The sequence below is a fragment of the Tympanuchus pallidicinctus genome, unplaced genomic scaffold (assembly GCF_026119805.1).
Source record: "Tympanuchus pallidicinctus isolate F22 unplaced genomic scaffold, pur_lepc_1.0 scaffold2, whole genome shotgun sequence".
NCBI classification, from domain to species: domain Eukaryota; kingdom Metazoa; phylum Chordata; class Aves; order Galliformes; family Phasianidae; genus Tympanuchus; species Tympanuchus pallidicinctus.
This window is the reverse complement of record NW_026294721.1, coordinates 34,501,287-34,518,228: the sequence shown is the minus strand read 5'-3', so window position 1 is coordinate 34,518,228 and position 16,942 is coordinate 34,501,287. Positions and strand designations below refer to the sequence as shown.

General features: G+C 37.6%; 2 long non-coding RNA genes across 3 annotated transcripts in view; one reads left to right on the top strand and one right to left on the bottom strand.

Moving 5' to 3' along the window:
* The window catches only part of LOC128080176 (uncharacterized), a 47,410-nt gene extending 34,516 nt beyond the window's left edge, over positions 1-12,894 (top strand). Inside the window, exons 5-7 of the long non-coding RNA XR_008206528.1 lie at positions 3,047-3,142; positions 7,822-7,991; positions 12,789-12,894. This is a non-coding gene — a long non-coding RNA (uncharacterized LOC128080176). The remainder of the gene's footprint in view (positions 1-3,046; positions 3,143-7,821; positions 7,992-12,788) is intronic.
* LOC128080175 (uncharacterized) overlaps positions 7,144-16,942 on the bottom strand; it is a 98,680-nt gene continuing 88,881 nt past the window's right edge. For both annotated transcript variants that reach the window (XR_008206527.1, XR_008206526.1), the window contains exon 15: positions 7,144-16,644. This is a non-coding gene — a long non-coding RNA (uncharacterized LOC128080175). The remainder of the gene's footprint in view (positions 16,645-16,942) is intronic.

Below are 16,942 nucleotides of genomic sequence, written 5' to 3'. Positions count from 1 at the left end.
GATTGCCCTCCTGGTTCACTGAGGCACCCACAACTGGGATCTGAAAGCTGCAGGGGCTACACCTGCTTTCATTTTACCAGCTTTAAAGTAATAGCGTAGGCCTAATTTTATCTGAAGGGGAGATTTTCCGAACAGCAGTATGAGAATAAGTATGGATGAGATAGCAGAAAGCAGGAGGATCTGATAACCTTCGGGTAGGTACTACCACAGCTACTCTGTTACTTGTTTTTTTTAAAGATGTGAGTATAAGTGGTAGTCATGAAAGTGAAGAACAGTGATCAAAACTCCTGTTAGTGAGGATGGGGTCAGGAGCTTGCCTGTGCACCCTCCAGGTAGGACCAGGGCCCAAAGATGGCCTGTGTGTTCTGTGATAGCTCAAATAAACTAAGCCTTGCTTGAGCCATATCTCCAAAGGCCTGATGTACTGGTTAGCACAGGGGCACCGTGGCAAGAAACCCAGGTGTGGGTTACCATTGCATGGTGTGGCGAAGCTGGAGAGCTGGCAGAAGAGCAGCAGACCTGGGAGATGGCAGCCCAGCTCACACCCGCTCTGAGCCAGTCAGCCACAGTCTGTCTGTGCCCAGAAAAATCCCTTGGCTGCTAAGTTTCTTTGGAGCAACAGTGACATCTTGTGGGTTAATTTTAACTGTGCTCTAAATGGAAATGGTTTCCATCGCCTCTGCTTAAGCAGAAACTCATCAGTCTGAATTCAAGTGGCATCCTCAGCCATCTGTTCAGCACATCGCTAGGCCTGACAGCAAAGCAACTGATGGATGGCAGAGGTGCTCATAAAGTACTATGCCAAGGGCTTGCTAGGAAATTCAGTTAGCAGGATCATATTATTTGGAAATAGCAATTTAATTGGAAACTAACTTATAAGTGGATATCACACATATTTCATTATGAGGACACATAAAAAGCTTAGTTCCACATGGACAAGAGGAGACTAAAGAATGTGTTAACAATGTTTTTGAAGATAATTATAACCTGGATTTAATTTGAAAGAATGAAGTTGCTTCAGTCTCCAGTCTCATCATGGTAACACTTCTATTCTGGTTTTCATTGCTGAGCATAACTTCTGCTACTGTGCTTTGCAATATGCACCAGTCTGATTGTAGGGCTTTATGTGATTCAGACCTATTTTTGTTATCCTGGCACATTGAATTGTTGCTCCAGTGGATTTTTCATTCCCAACAGGACTTCAGTTATTCTCTGATTCCCACAGGGTTTGAATGAGTCCTATTGTAATTTGCATTTGTAGACTTCCAAGCAGTAAGCATTCTAGCATCTATGTTCTGTCACATCCTTTCCAATGGCACTCAGCTCCTGCTTGCCTTGTGAAAAAGATTGATGCTTTGTATAACACTCTGTATGACATTCAATTATGCTGATCTCCACATTTAAAAAAAAAAGTAATCAAAAAAAGAGCAATCAGCTATTAATTAACTGTCCGGTGCACAGGACTCATGCTGATAGTATTGGCTCCCCTGTTACGATTTTATTCATCCAGAAGAAAACATGCCATAATTGATATCAAAAATTCATTTCAAAATGATACTGCCAGCTTAAAAAAATGGAAATTATCCTTCCAGTTCATTAATATTTTTATTAGAACAGTTTCAAGTAACAAAGTCTGGATTTCTTTAAACTACATATTTCCAGCAAACTGGATGATAACATCTTCGTATGTATAGCAGCACATGTTTGTGCATGTCACTGGAATGACTGCCTAAGGAAGCTGTGAAATCTCTGTTATTGAATATACTTTCAGCATACTTGGGCAATATTGAAGAGTAGACAAGGCATCTAAGGAGGGACCTCCTGAGCTGATATTGAGGTCCTTCACACTTTTTTCTTCTTACAATGTGCCTATATATACATGAGCATGTCCATGTTCTCTGAACATACAAAGAAACATAACATTTCTTTCCAATGAAGTTTGGAAAATGAATTTTAACAGCACACATCTCTTGATGACCTCCTCTTCTTCATTTCCTTGCATCATCCTTATTTTAAAATTCAGATCCATAATTCCCTGATGAGACATTTTCACAGGCTGGGAACCATCCAGAACACGGTGACAAGTAGGTAGGCAACACTTAAAATGAACTGGAGGGGTGAAAACACAAGTATTTTTTCTCTAAACCGTTTCCACATGACTATTATGTTATAGTGTCACAGGATTAACAACTAGAAGCAGCTTCTGATAGGAAATATGATTTTTGAAGTAATGTTGCATGTTAAAAAGATGCTTACAGGCAGTATTTTGGAACGTACGAGCTATCATCGAAGTGGGTGTTCATATACTGCAGATGCCATGCTTGGGTTGCTTAAATTCACAGCAGTGAAGTTTCCTTATCAACTACTCCCTGGCCATGAATGTGAGGCTTTCCCTTGTGCACCTCCCTAAAGGAACCAAAACCTCATACCAAAAGGTTTCTGCAGGGCTGACTTTCAGAATCATCACGCCTCACCTTCTTTGTAAAAGCAGTAACATCTATGAGGATTCTTGTGTTGGAATCAAAGCTTTAAAAGTGAATAATCATGAGAGAGAGCCCGCAACCCAATAATCTACTGATCTTCTAAAGTGGTAATTCATCACAGTGCCATCTAGTTAGAAACGTTATAAATCATGTACCTTCCCAGTACCTATAACTATGTTTATAGAAGAGGGGTGGGTTTTAATCTATTAAAGAGAAATTAAGGGAGATAACAGTCCGGCAATCTATCAGTTTCAGAACTATATTCTCCTGGGCATTAACCATCAAGTAATTAAATAATGTATGTGCAGTTTGTCATTGCTATAATACTTTTTTTTTTTGGTTCAATTGATATTTCCCTTTCATAAATTGTTGAAGATTATAATTTCCGTTCTTTTGGTGATTTGTGCACATTAACAGGACAAGGCAATGCATGTCAGAGCAAAATATACTGCTACGTTATCATTTAGCATTTATTCTGTTTTCTTTGAAGGAAAACGATTTTTACCATGATTTATTTTGCAGAATAACTCAACTATTCTTTTTGTTGTTTGTTTGTTTTCCAGGTTCTTCTGGCCTTGGTATTTTTTATCTAGTGGTTTTCCTATCTGAACTTTTGCATGCTTACTAAATCAAAGGATGGAGGAAAGACGTTGTCCAATGTACTTGAAACGTATCTTGCAGGTTGGTTCAGCTGGGAAGGGGTATTGGCCAAGTCAGACTTTCCCTATGCTTGGGATTTGTGCCTGAGACTTTGATCTTTTAGTGATTTCTAATAACCTGGAAGAGAAATGGAGAATTCAAAGAAAATTTTTCGAATTCTCTGTAATTCAGAGAAGTCCTGAATTTGGGAGTTTTTGCAGTTACAATATTGTGATTTGAGCTACTTTCAAGGACATACATTTTCTTCAGTAAATCTCACACTCTCAGTAACCTTCCCAAGTTCAAACCACCTGAAATGTATTGTGCTGAGACACCTTTTACATGTTTTGCTCTGGAATTCAGGTAACTTTGGGATAGCTGAGGAAAAAAAATACCTACACTGAAAATGCTGTATGTTAAAATATCACCTGATACTAAAAAAAAAAAAAAAAAAAAAAAAAAAAAAAAAAAAAAAAGACAAAAAAGACTGACAGTTATGTCCTGGAGACCTTCTTAAAACTCCTTAATAATATGTCTTATTTTCAAGTAGTGTGAAGTGCTTGACAGCTCATGAAGAATGACATTTAACAAAACAGCCTCTACTCATCAGTAGAGAATTGGTGAATTTTTGCAACACAAATAGTGATTGCTTCTAACTACAGACTTTGAGAAACTAGAAAAAGACACTCTTTTCATGTCATTTTCTTAAACGTAACATTGATTTTAAACTTTAGATAAGAAACTGAGTGACAAGATTTTTCTATCACAAACTTAAAGGTGCTTTATTCTTTTATTATTTTATTAGAGGCAGTTCTAAAGTGCTTTCCTTCCCAAATGCCTGCTCTGCCAAGAAGACAGTAGCATCTGTTTTCTGTAATGGAAGTTCAAAAACTTAACTGAAAACATGAGAAATCCTTGAACACAATATGCACACCAAGATGGGCTAAATAAAAATAAATTAATAAATGCTATTTTAAAAAAAAGAGGAAAATTACATTCCTTCCAATAATTTTTATCCTTCCAATTTTTATGTCTCCAGATATAAAATCTGGAGAATTATTTTTCAGCATAATAATGCCCACAGTTTTTTGTTAGAAGAAAACATCTGCAATTTTATGGTGTTCAAAAGGGAAAAAGTTTATCTAGTAGATAGATTTTGGGGAGGTAAAGTTGAGGTTTTGGTATTTTTTTTGTTTTTCAACAAAGCTATGCTATTTAAATTATGGAAAGAATGAGGAATCACTCTGTATTTTTCCATGTGTGCCAGCTGGTATCTGTTTCAGAGAGGGGAGTGGAAAAGATGTTTCTTTAGTCTAGCATTGACTGCAGTATTATAAATTGAAAGAAATACAGCCTCATTATAGCCATGAATGAGAGCAGACATTTACTGTACCTGTGAATGGTGGGTGTTCTCTCACTAACAGAAACAAGTGGCAATTTTTTCACAGTTGTCTCATCATCTTTTTTTGAAAGTGCTTTCTTGGGAAATTAAAAGTGAAAAGTAGTCTAGATTGATGCATCTGTGGCATTTACAATAGAAAAGACACTGAGTGGGACAAATCCTGCATACTACCCTGGTGAATTATTCCTCTGTAGCTTGGACATATAAAAATGACAAGAAGGTCTTGCTGCAAAAACACCTGCTTCTTGCACCATTTCCTCTTCTAGCAAGGCAGCGGGTGTAGGCTCTCATAGTGTAGGTAGATCCCAGAAATGGCTTCCATTAGAAGGAGTAGTGTCCTTACTTCCAATTGTTTTCTTTGTTTTCATTTTAAATAGAAAAATAACCCCAAAACAATAGTAATTCTTTCCTCATGAGCTGATGGTCTTCAAAACTGAAAACTGCTTGTTTACTCCTCTTTATTTCTAGCAGGTAAAAAGTACTATGATACACTAGCACATTTACAGACAGTATTTCCAGTCTGAAGAGTTGTTGCTGAGGGGGATTAATTTTGCTTATGGGAAAAGCAGAAGCAATCTAAAGACATACAGCACACAAGGTCTCTTGAGTGCATTCTCAGCCATCCCACATAGGTGGTGGTACCACGGGGGTTAAGGGTGCTGCTGGTTTGTGAGGCAAGATGAAGATCACTACCCCCATGGTCCATGGACAGTCCTGGAGGTTTAGGTGTACAGTTTGACTAGCGGGGCAGAACTCAGAAGAAACAATGAAGATATATGACAGTGATGGCTAGAAAAACAATAGTTGTCGTTAGCTTATTTATATTTTGTGGAAAAGGAATCTGAATCAAGACTATTAGCTGGAAAAGGTTAAGAAGAATTGTGAGAGATCAAGACATTTAGGAGAGAGACAGGAATTATGGACTTTTTAGTAAATTAATTTTTGTAAATAATCAGCTTTCTGGGAAGAAAACATGAAATGCTTATACAGAGCATGCTCTATGGCTTGCTAGCTGAAGAACACAACAGAGATATAAAATATAACTTGCGTCAATCAAACCTGTGGTGATGTTGATGCTGTGTTACTGGTTTAAAGACATAAAGGAAATGGTGAAGTGCTAATATGGCAGATTCTTTTTCACATGCAGTTTGGTGCCCTGCATTCAGTGACCTCAGATAAAAGACACTGCTTTGATTTATGCAAGCCTTTCAAATAATGAGGATCAGGCAATATTTCTGATACTTGTGATAACTTGTTGGAATTGTCCACAGACTTTTATTTTTTGTCCCTTCATCTTCACAGATTTCAAATGTCTATTGAAGCTGAAGTGTTAGTCCAGAGGAGGACCACTAAGATGATCAAAGGGCTGGAGCACCTCTCTTACAAGGAAAGGTTTAGGGAACTGGGCTTGTTTAGCTTGGAGAGGAGAAGACTCTGGGGATCCCTCATTTTGGCCTTCCAGTATTTGAGAGGAGAATATAAACAGGAGGGAGAATGGCTGTTTAATAGGGTGGACAGTGAAAAGACAAGGGAGAATGGTTTTGAACTAAGACTGGAGGCTTAGGTTAGACATTAGGAGGAAGGTTTTCAACCCAGGTTATTCTAGGATTCTATGATACGATTCTATGATTATGCTAGAGGTAGCATTTCACTGAGAGTCTAATGTGAGCTAGAGTCTTAACAAGCAAAATATCTATCACTAAATTCATGTCCAATATATTTCCTTTCATAAACTTCACATACAATATGAACTTAGATCAACGTCTTTAAACTTCTGTACTTGCAGAGAAGGCAGACAGAAATGATTATCTATGCAGTTTATTTGAAAAGGATAGAATAATTCTTATTGACTTTTCTCCTCTTTATTCTCATTGCTCATTCCTCATTTAAGGGGCAGTAAGAAAGTGACAAATTTGTTCTCATCTTCAAGCAGTTTGTAAGAGTTCATTAGATGCAGGTACGATGGGCTGAAGTCCTAAAAACTGATCACTTCCATTTCTGAATCCCTTTGCTAAATCTAAGTGCAGGAAGTTTATGTTTTGAAATCTGATCAAAGATCATCACTTAATCCAGCTTCATTTGCTCATCTCACAGAATTTGGGTTGTGGATTATGATGACTTCAGAGCTCAAAACCTCCTATATTTACTATGATTTGTCTACAAGTTTCTCTTCAGAGTCTGAGCTCTGCTGACAGGGACCCTGAGCAGTGTCAACAGAGTGAAGCAACAGAGTAAAACTTGTTTTTGTGAATACTAAGCTGTCATGGTTCCAGCCTGGTCCAGCCCAGTTCTGTGGGTTAAGGGGGCAGAGGGACCCACAACCCAGGAAAGGGGGAAGGAGGAAGACAGGGAGATGGGCCTCATCAGAAAAAAAAACGTGGAATGAGCAAGGGAAGGTCCCCCCCCCGACTCCGTCTCCATTTTGAGCCTTCAAACCATCGCCTCCGACCTCCAGAAATTCGATTCCGTCGAACATTTGCTCGGCCTTTCGGATGCCAGCAGCCTCCAAGGGGAGGAGATGGAAGAAACAACGGCCAGGTGCGGTGGAAACGGACGATTCCGGCATCACCGAAGTATCAGCCTTTAATTCCACGCTCTTCCTCTGCCTTTTTTCTTGGTTTTTGTTTTGTTTTGTTGTTTTGTTTTGTTTTTAATTAGCTTTTTAAAAAACTAATTTATTAAATATGATAGCGGAATGTGAAATAATATAATACAATTCAATTGGAATTGAAGCAGAAAAACAGAGCAGTCTTGTGACTCCCAAAGTTTTATCTTTCTCTCTAAATGAAAAACAGAAAAGGAATAATGAAGTCTTCTGGGAGCTGTAGTTCATCTCTTCTCTTCTGAGACAGGCACCCAGAACTATTGGCAATCCATGGAACTGTAGCATTAACTCTATCTCCCAGTGCACTACATGATGTTAAGATGTGGAATACCAATAACAGAAATCACAAAACCACAACATAAGTAATTGCTGGTCACCATACTAGTACACATAAAAAGGAAGAACTAGAAAAGCTGAAAGAACAGAAGCAGTGAAAATCCCCAAGCAGTGGTACCTATGAAGCATGAGGAGCTTTGAGTAGGACAATGAGGGCACTGGAGTTTCTGGGCTGAGTTTCAGAGATCAAACCAAGCTACTGCACTGCGGACCCACTGTAGCTGCAGCTCCCTCCCAAGTACCCCACGCAGTGTGTGATCCACAGCTGAGCATCTAATAGTGCATGGTAAGAGTCCCAGAAAATGGGTTATGTGTATTGTTTCACTAACGACATCAGTTTGATTTACTCCTTACAGAAAAGCACAAGAAGTAGATCTCTATCTTCGCTGAATCCAGTGGCAAAATATTCATTCGCCTCATTGTGAGCAGCAGCAACTCCTTTTTCTTCAGACACTGAATCATGCTACAAGAACGAGCAGCGCTGTAGCTGATCTATGCTATGGAGAAAGTCATTCCAATTTCTGGGGTAAGTACCTTAGCCCTCTTTTGTGAGAGGCTGAGTGATGCTGCCTGTCAGGAGCAGGCCCCCATTAAGCACTCTCAGTGCTGGTACGAGCCCTGAGTCTGTTTCAGTGTCAGTACCTTGTGTAATGCATTGCCTCATGCTGCTGCTTCGACTAAGTAATGCATTATGTATATCTTGAGGTATAGTGGTTAGTGTAATATTTATGCATGTAGGTATCTGTGAGAGTCACCTTGAGTACAGCGCAGCCTGCAAAGAGCAGATAAACAGCATTAGTGCCTGCAATGAGTGCGGCACACTCATGGGTACTTTACTTCAATCCAGCATCTAGACTTGATGTAGAAAAGGTATAAATGGTGTAAGTTCACTCATTCTAATGATTCCTCCAGTAAGAAATAAAATGTAATGAGAGATCTCATCTAAAATGCATGCTTTTAAACTTAGCATCAATAACTATGCTAGCAGCATGATTGTGAGTGAGAATGAGTCAAACTCTTCTCATCAGCTAGGAGGAAGCCAGAAGAATGATAAAATGGCAGGCAACACCAGTGCTGATAAATGGTGCTCTCACATAATGAGTGCTGTGTGCAGTTCCTGTCTTCCAGCTTTACCGTTTTGTTGAAATAAGGTATTGATAGGTGTGACAGGGATAGCCACAAATGTGGTAAATGTCCATATAAGCAAAGAGTAAATAGACTAGGACCTTTTAACTCAGTGAAAGAAGGAGCATGGGGTATGTATAGAAATGGTATAGGCAGAAGGGCTATAATGGACTTCTGCAGCTCTGCAAGTGGTGTGGCTATTCAGCAAAAATTGCTTTTTCGTCACCTTTCATTACACAAACCTGGGAGGTGGCAAATTAAATGATCAGATTGATCTTTCAAAATAAGCCAAAACATATAATGCCTTTTCTCACGTGTAATATAATGGTAAATTCTTTGCCACAGGGCTTTGTGGATGTCAAAACTATATAGTTAAAAATAGGTAAGACAGAAAAACTAAAGAAAGGAAAAAATTCATATTTATTGAAAAGCAAACAAACAAAAACAAGCAAGCAAACAGAAAAAAACCATGCAACTCTAAGTCCACCTTAAGCTTAGGGTGTCCACCTCCAACTCACAGGCTGGTACAATACTGGGAAAGCATCACACAGTAGCCTTCATGACCCCACTCTTCCCAGCAGCTGAGCTAGCAGAGGGGTCCCCTTGTACTGTAAGGACCAGAGCTTGATGTGACCAAGGGCGAGCAGACATAGGCTCAACAGCTTGGTCACTTTCTTCAGCAAGGTATTTAGTTCCAGTAATCTTCTCTAAGAGGTCAGCTGAGCGTTAACAGGATGCAGGGATGCTCTTGCTGCAGGGTTTGTAATGGCAATAAGCATTCAAACCCTGCTGGTACTCACCTCCAAGTGACAAAGTGAACCAAGGAACCGAGCAGCACGCCAGTGTATTGATTTCAAGCTGAAGTATCCATTGCTCCTTCAGCTCCCGAGGCTTTTTGTGAAGTCTTTCATTCAGGTAATGAAGTCTAACCCTCTTGAGCTTACAAAACCTGATGATTTCATGGTATGAGTCGGATCTAGCTTGAGGCTCAGCCTTGCTCTTCCAACTTCATTATTGCTTCATATTTTGGTGTGTGTAAACCACCTAATTTTCAGCTATGTTATTTTCCAGGTAGAATCAGTGCAGGCTCTATCCTGTTTAGCAGAACAAGGGTCAGCCCTTCAGATGAGAATGAAGTAAACAGACTTGCCCTTTTGTTTTGAAAAATGAAAGCAAGGCAGATTTGCCTTTAGAAATGAGGGTCATATGTCTGTAGCAACTTCTTGTCCTGAGATTGCTCTTTCTTGTTTTATTATTATTATTTTTTTAACATAAAGCAGCATTGCTTCTTGGTCCATAGTGTTGAAAAGGTAAGAGGATTGCTGGAAAAGACTTGGGTGGTTCCCTGTAGCCTTCCACCTTGTTCTGCTGTGTACCATCTTTCAACAGCTTTCCATGGCACCTCAACATGCTACTGATGGGAGGAATTCTATTGTCTCATCCATGTTTTGAAAACCCCTTGCTCACACTGGCAAGGCAATGCCAATGTCAAGATTTAATTATCCCACTCAGATTAGCAGATTTACTCCTGTAATTAATGACCCACAATGGGAAGAAGCAAATTAAGATAATTCTGTTCCCAAATAATTATTGCCATTTATATGGTTGTTAAATATGTAATTTTCAATTTCACTTACTTCCTTTCTTACTGCTAGCATTATCCTAGCAACTATCTTGCTGCAACAATTTTCCATTATTCTGCTGCCTGTGCTACAATCATTTGCAGTCAGATGGGGCCCTATTAGGCAACAACATTCACATCAAATAATTTTCACTAACAAGGAACAGAGGCAGTTCAGTTGTCATCTGCACCATGCTGGTGGTGCATCTTTCATCGTCTTATCCGCACTTTTCTGAGTCACAACATCGCTGTTATTAGCTCTGACAAATAAAGAGGCAGAGGTATAATTGCCAGTGATGGTGGGAAAGAAAAGGATGCTTTCCATTCTTTCAGAAGTGGCCATTTTCTGTGTAGAACAAATTTCCAGTTGTTCCCCAGGGGCTATTTAAGGCAGCTACAATGGCTACATTTTGTGGCACAGGCCTGCAGGAATACACCATTCCCAATGTGATTATTGCTTATAAGAGTATTATTAAAGATTCAGGGAGCTTGGGATGCTGTAAGAGAGAACCATTAAACACTTGCAGTAATTGGGATCCCAGAACCTGACCACTGTTAGCCATCTGCAGAGGGGTGAGCCCACTGCTCACCTCCAACAGCACTGGCATCACAGGGAACAGGACCAAAGCAGGCCGATAAGATGACATCTGTCTCTTGCTGAAGCTAGAAGAGGTTGTGCTACTGATGCTAATAGGATAGAGACTTAAGCAATTTTTTCCCTTCACCCTGAAATGCTTTCCCTTCCACATTTGCCTTTTCCTGTTTTTCTGTGCATTTTTAGGCTCATCTCTCCGCGTGCACTGTATCTTCCACCAAGCTGCACAGGGCAGGCCTCTGGCTTCTCACAGCCCCAGGACTGCTTGCCAGCATCTTGGGTGTGTTGGGGCAATGGAGGGAGCTATTGGTCTCCCTAGAGCTCCAAAACGAGCTGCCACAAGCAGGGCTGCACCAACTGGCACAGGGACTGACATCGTCAGCACACTCCCAGTGCACCAGCGGTGTAGTTTGCCTGGAAAATCTGTCAGGCAAAATTTGTGAGGTTTTTCGCAGCTCTGATTTCTCTATCCCCGAGAGTGTCTTTGCTAAGAGAAAGCATTGATTTTTGCCATCCAACACACACACATATGAATATGATTCATTCCACCCTATTCCTCAGAATAACTTCTGTGAGTTGTTACCCCTGCTAAAATGAGCCTTTTCACAGGTCTGTATTTCCACCTAGTATACACACAATAAAATTACCAGAAGTGAAATAAACTTTCTTTGACTTGGAGGAAATTTTATGTTGTAGAGATCTTTTCTCGAAGAAACAACAGTTAGCTTTATACTATATTCATTTATAAGTAAACTTAGCACCATATTATTTGGTGTAAATGTGGGGTCAACTGTTGAACCAAATGTCTACTTAATAGAATTATACTGTACTAAAATGAAAACTATCAAATATTAGCAACACAACTACAATTTGAGATTAAAACATGTTTTGTTTGAATATTTGAAAGTGGCTACTCATTGAACTTCGGTTAATTTAAAGCAAGTGGAGCATCGCAATAAAAACCTTTAAGCTGTACATATTTATTAAATATTAAATTGACAAACATGAGTGTATATAAAAAAAAAAAAGATTCTTAAAAATGAAATCAAATTAGAGGTAACATTATGTCCAGCCAAACTTAGAAAGGAAGTACTTTTGGCTGGAGAAGGAAAAAACAGTAAAGGTATAATTAAAACTGCATTTTTTGTACCTATCTGGAGATATGTCACCATTCCGTTCTGTTTTCTGTCATTTTCACTCCTTCACATTTAATAAACTACAGTATTGTTTAAGTCAAGTGGCTGGCTCTTAACAGGAGACCAGGCTTATTTTCCAAGGCTGGATCAATTGGGACTGTGTCTGCTATAGCAGTTGTTTTTCCATATGTATTTAAAGTCTTTCAGTGAGAATAATCTGCAGCCTCTTTATCCAGATCTGATGTCTCGCAAGCCTTGCATTTAGAAACTTTTCTCTACTATGTAACTTCAACTTATGCATTTTGTCTTCTGTATACAGATTATAAAAAAACAACATTTGCTGCCTTCTTTGCAACAGTCCTTCATGTATTTTGCTATTTTTGCTATTTTTAACTATAGTACAAATGGGAATTCACAAGCTTCTTTATAGACTGCATTTCTCAAATTCTTTTTTTTTCATATTTCTTTGGGCTTTCGCTATTCATTTACAGTTTTTCTTGAAGATGCATGCCCAAAATGAAAGGGAATTCCCTTCAGTGGATGCTAGAAGTTCTGGGTATTATAGGGTAATTCATCTTCTATTTTACAAGCCACATTACAGCATAATTTGGCTTAACATTTGCTTTAGCAAAAATATTAAATCTTTATCCCAATTTTTTCTGAAGACATGTTATCTATCTACTTGCTGCCCACCCTGCATTTATTTACTTCAACCCTGCTGCTTAATGTTACAACTGAGCAATGTTTTCTTATAAGTTTCTAATGTGTGAAACAGTCAAGTGAATATATTGACATCTAATCTCAGTGTTGATCTATGTGTATTACCTTAACTCTTTTCCCTTTCAGGCTCTATGAAGGAATGCAAAATGACTGCAAAGAGCAAAAACAACAAGCCACAGCTCAAAAATATAACCACCTGATTTTTCAAGGTTCATCATGCCAACCAACAAATATTTTCCAAAACTCTGCTAGTCAGGTGAGTTGAAGTTATCAGAGCTAAGTACTCTCATCACTTTCTTCTTTCTTTGAGATCTTGTCTTGGAGATCTTACCTCTTTCACTGCTACCAGTTTGAACTTCAGTGATGTTCTGGGACTGAAACATTCAACAGTATGAACATCTCTCATCAGCTTTCCTTTACAACAGATATCCTGTTCCAGTGAGTCCAACATTTGGGTATTTCGGCCATTCACAGAAAGGTTTTTGGTTACCATAGCTATCTTCTACAGAACTCTGTGTTCTGTTTCTGCATGTTTGTTTGTTTTGTTGGGTTTTTTTTTTTTCCTTTTTTTAAGTGAACACTCAGATATAATTTGACTCAAAACCTTTGGAAAGTTTGAGTCATAGAGAAGAAAGTCTTTGAGCAATGCATTTTTTATCCAAAATCACAAATACATAAGATTGGTTGTTTTTTTTTTCTTTTTTCTTTCTTTTTTTTTTAATGCTGTCTTTTTCCTTTTTTTTTTTTTTTTTTTTTCTTTTGTGGGGTGGAGAATGTAATTTACCAAAACTTTTATGTAAACAAGACAAACTTTGCTTAGCTTTTTGAGTGCTTAGTTTCACTTACATATCCACACTGCAAAAGTTAATGAAGAATATACATAATTTTGCTTACATTTCAATACATGAAAATGCATGCCTTTTTTAAAAAGCTATTAAATTCCACATAACATGAATGGAAAAATACTGGATTTTAACTTTTATATATTTAAATGAGTTCATGTCATTTATGTAAAATTCAAAGTTGCGCATGCAAACCAACTCATATATACATAAATACATACAAATTTGTTCAAATTTGCAAATCTTTATCTTCTAGCAACTAATTATTTTTTCCATGATTGGGAACTTTTAGTGTCCTAATTGCCTTACTGGAAAATTAGGAACTGAAATTAGTATTATTATGCACAAAGTAAACATTTAAGTTGAAAAAAATCCCACCACCCTTCAAATGAGAGATAGTATTTCTGCGGATACAACAATGATATTCTAACATATCAGGAAAACCACCATTAATCAGTAAAAAAATCTGAGGAAAAAAAAAAGCAGATCAGGAATATGTTTGAGCATGCTAAGATAGTAGCTGTAGCAACTATATAAGTAGCAGCTCTACAGGCTGCAATCTCTCATTCTGATTTCTCTCTAGAAGTAAGACTTATGATGTAATAGGATAAAATGCAGAAGGTGGAGGAGCCCCGGTTCCACACAAAATAGGCAATGCAGTCTTATCTTTTTTCATTAGGGAAAACAAATTGTTTTTCCAAGTGAACAATCAATTGTTTAGGCACTGGAATTGGAAGAAAAGGGATGAAAACAGGAAGGTACCAGCAGTAAATTTGTCCAACACTGGAAGTTCTGTAATAACAATAATAATAAAAAGAATAATAATTCCAAAAATTGCATTTCATAATGGAGAAATAAATGAAATATGCTGTAAAGGATGATAAGTATTTCTGAAGAATTAACCTATCATAAAGCTCTTCTGACAAAGCGAAAATTAAGATCACTATGAACATGGGTCACTGAAGAAATCCTATGGAATTATACTTTATACTACATGGAGACCGAAATAATCATACAGTTTTATCACAGTGTCTTTTATTCTTTCAGTTGAGTTAAGCCTGCAAAGAATTTAATCTCTAGAATTTTAATTATGTTAAAGAGATATTCATGTATGGAAAATGTCTTAAGGTGTTTATTCCATCAGGCTGGATTTGCTATCCTTACTTTAAAAAAAAAGGCTCTCTTGATGAGAAATTCTTCAAGGAAAGGATTTTTCTTTACCTTAAAATTTGAAATGCTAAAATTCGCTACACAAAAGAGAAGAGGTAAGTCATGAAGAAGGAATGGATAAAAATGGCTTTGGACACATTCTACTCCAACTGTTCATTTTTATTAGGAAAAATAAAGATAAGTACTCTGATAGCTAGTTAGAATTATTGATTAAATTGAAGCTTTGAGGAGAAATCTGAAGAAATAAAAGAGAAAACATTTTGAAAGCTGTCATTGTAAGCATGTATCTTTTTTTTTTCAGTGAGCCATGAGGAGGTAAACAGAAAGGATTGTATTTTAACAGCAGACAGTACAGTATGCTTTAGGCTATAAAAATAAATAAATAAAAAGCAAACAAAAAAAACCCACCAAATAATAGCACACAAGTTTTAATTGGCAAAATTATTATTAGACTTTGGCTGGTTTTGATACGGGCTTGGCTGGTCAGAAACCAGCAGCAAAATTCTTGGAGAATTGAGTATTCACAGTATGAATGAGAGGGAACACAGGAGTGCTACTTTTTGCAGTCTATCAATTCTAAGCACCAGAAATTATGCTGTGTGAAGATACCTGGGAAGATGAGTAGCGACCTACAGAGTTTGGCAGTACACACGCTGATTTTTTTATATATGTGTGTATATATAGTAAAAAGAAGTATAAAAGCATGGACCTAGGTCACTGTGTTTTCAGTGACTCAGGAGAGTAAACAAGGTAAATATGAAATGAGGATTTCTCCTATTATTCTGTCCTCTGATGTCAGATTTTCATTGCAAATACACGAGTGGTGATATGGTCAAGGCAATTTGAAAAGGCAAAGGCTATGTGTTTCAAAACAAATGGAATAGAGCTGCAGTAATTATCTTCACCACATCACCACAGTACAATAAAGGTGAATTCATTTTTCTACTTGATGGCCATTTCCTCCTTAGGAAGGCAAATCCTACATCTCCTGTGCATGGCACAGCTTAAGAGTAGTGACAGATTGGCTAAGAAATGGGGAGTACTTATTATATGACTCCTGCAATACATGCTATATCAATTTTAGTGTATATCTAATGTTCACTATGGAAGCATAATCAATGGCTGAAGCTGAAATTATTTGTCAGCAGCTTAGACCCTCACAGGAGCCATGAATTTGGGTGTAGGTGAAAATCAATCCCTACATCTTTTGTATTCAATTACAGGAATGAATAACTATTCTTGAACTGAGGGTTAACCCCCTCCAGGACTGTAGCTCATATTTTACTCCTGGAGAGAGGTTTGTCTTTGGAGGACTACTTGGTTATATATCAGGATCTTCCTGATACAACCTATGGTGGTCCATGCACAAAAGCCATTCAATTTTCAGATGTCATTGAATTCCAGTATGGTTTTGAATAAGTTTTTTATAAGGTTCATCAATAAAATGCTTGATCAACTGAAATAGGAAACAGTAAATGATCGTTCAGCAAATTTGGAGGAAGGATGAAGTTACTCAGATAGACAGTGTTGGACATTACCTCGTTCCATTCAATCATGATAGGTGATGTTATAAAACAAGTATTTCAGTATCTTACAGCTATTTTGAAAGAAACATTCTGTAAAAAAGTTTTAAAATACATTTACTTACCAAGTACACCTAATAAGTTAATACCAAATGTTACGTATTTCCTTAACAAAAAAAAGAGAGAGAGAAATTCAATCTAGCCAACAAAATTCAGGGAGAAATGGCTTATATTCACAGAAATCTGAAGGTATATTTAACTCTGCAATTTCTGTAGCAAGCAAAGTTTTTTATAGCTTTGAAGAACGTGGGAAAAAGTAAGTTTGACTGTCACTGAATTACAGTAGGATTTGTAAATCCAGGATAACAAAGATTTCATCCAAGAAGAATCTTGAAGCTTTTTGATGGTTTTAAATTTACTAGTTTCCAGTTGTTCATTGTTTAATACCTGAAGGAAAAAAGAAATGGTAGCTCAGAGCAATGTTTTCTTTGATGAAGCAATTAGTAACACACTGCTGGAAACAGACAAGCAGAACATTACTGTATTGTATTGCAGGACACGTTTACCACCAAATCTGTTTACAAATAATTTAACAACATGAAGTCAGATTTTCAACTGTGCAGAATTTACCAGAAGAAGATAGCTTTATGTCATCTCCTGCTGGAGCTCTCAGTACTGTCCTGAGAGTAAATCTAACATGTTCTGCATTTGCATCTTAACCTCCACTATTCCCCACTACGCAATG